The sequence below is a fragment of the Hipposideros armiger genome, unplaced genomic scaffold (assembly GCF_001890085.2).
Source record: "Hipposideros armiger isolate ML-2016 unplaced genomic scaffold, ASM189008v1 scaffold_40, whole genome shotgun sequence".
NCBI classification, from domain to species: Eukaryota; Metazoa; Chordata; class Mammalia; order Chiroptera; family Hipposideridae; genus Hipposideros; species Hipposideros armiger.
The window spans coordinates 5,517,178-5,519,353 of NW_017731390.1; positions in this window are offsets into that span (position 1 = coordinate 5,517,178).

Below are 2,176 nucleotides of genomic sequence, written 5' to 3' on the forward strand. Positions count from 1 at the left end.
ATGTAAACAGTGCAATACTATTTGGGGGTGGAGAGGGAAAAGAAAGAAAAACAAGTTCTACATTGTGTCTGATCACACAGTAATTACAAATTTTAGGAAGTCAAGACAAAGGCAGGTAAAACAATTAAAGGAGAAGAACTTTTCCTGGGAAACTAAGGTCAAATGAGGATTTTATTGATATTGTGCCTCTTTGAATGTCCTTCCCTGAGTATGGTCTTAGAAATATCATTGAAATTGGGATATTTCTTGCTTTCTAAGTGTGACATAAGCAGTTGGATCGGGTTCTTCAAAATATAGTGAAAATACTGATAAAAAAATCGATTATATTTCTGCAGTAGATACTTTGGTTTGTTGGCTGAGGGTTTTGATTGCTTATGAAGTATGAAGTTGGGCCTCTGAAAAGGACAAGGGGAATTAAGTGGCCTGATGACTGATAAAATAGCTATGTGTTTTTTAGCCATAGTTAAGAAAAATAGGAGTATAGAATATAAGTAGTTGGAAGGTAGGTGAAAGATAACATTGTGCAAAGGTTACTGATGGCTGTCAGACCAAGTTTGTCTCCAAAGTTTGTTTTGTTTGGTGTGATCATTTTTTTATACACTCTTTGGTCCACCGTAGCCCTGGTCCTTGAAGGCCTTTGACTTTGTGACCCATCCTAGTGCAGAATAGTTTTGGGAAGGCCAGATTTGTGACATGATTTCTCAGAGTCATACAGATAAGAATGGCAAAACCGAACCATACCACGAGTCTTCTGTTGAGTATAAACCCTGATGACTGAGTCCTAGTCTTTCTCCAACTCTGAGTCACTTCAAAGTAGTGAACATGTAGTTATCAAAAATTCTATCCCATCTAGTGAAATAAAATAAGAACTTGTTTGATTTATGGTTTAGCATATTGTTATTTGGCTTAGAATATAGACAGAGAGCCAACTGTCAGGACTAGGAATATGTCTGTAAATTTACTGCTTTTGTTAACTAACAAAAGGACAAGGTACTAAGACATCTTGTGTGTTAAATTCACAGACTGTCAGAAACTTTGCTGTCTGAAGTCACATCAGTAAGAAAGGAACATCCCACTCTTGCCTGGCCAGGATCTTAGTCACCTTCACACAGAGAAGCAGCCTCAATATCCAACCCAGATGCAGAGTTTCAGGTAAGAGATTTTCAGACGACTTTCTTGATTTATCTTAACTGTGTCATTTTCAAAGAAGGAAGACCATACGCGTCCTTTTCACAGGCCAGTCCTGATGTTAATTCTTTTGCATTTAGTCCTGTTTTGCTTTGAGCCTATCAAAACACCATTTCATGTCGTTTTACCTAAGTCCACCATTCCTCAGAATCCTACAGAAACCTTTTCTCTTCCTTCATTTGGTGGGATGCCCATGGTCCTATGCTGTGTGGCCTCCCTTGCTACTGGAGCACATTAACGGACCTACGCTTTTGGGACAAGAGACGTGTTCCTGGTCTTCATCACAGGGGCTTTTTTTTGTCATGTCATTCAAATCCCAAGTGTTCTACAGGAGCATAATTATCAGAGTGGGAGCAAGTAAATGTTTGCCATGGTGGTGATACATTGTGGAATTTTTGTGGTTGAATTGAAAAAGAGTGTCGTGTTTATGAATTCTTTTGTGATGGCGAACCATGACCTCATCTTAATAGTTTCATGAGTTGTGTTTTGTTAGGGACTAGTTTGGGGGCCACTGGGTGTTAGGAAATTCTTAAAATTCTGAAAACAGAATATGTATTCCCTGTTCTCCAAAATGATCTTAAAGTACCCTCCAATCATAAGAGTCAGAGTTGGGGGTGGGGACGATTGATGGAGAAGGGGCAGGAGGAGGATGGGGAAGACAAAGAAGGATTCAAATCCTTCCTCCACCACCTAGCAATTGTGTGACTCAGCAAATACGGATACCCTGCCAGCCCCGGTTTCCTCATCTGTTAAATGGGCAGAGTCGTCTGTCCTAGTGTTCATAGGCCAGGTTTATCATAAAACCCATACAATGTGAAAGGCAGAAGAGATGGACACCATTAATTGAAAAGAGAAAATACTATTAGTTGGAAAAAATGGAAAACTCTAGACGACCAGGGAACTGGTGGAATTTATTTCTGGAATTGAAAAAAGAGACATCTCTTCTAATTGGTTTAGAAATTCATCTGCCTAAAGCCAGGGAAGACTC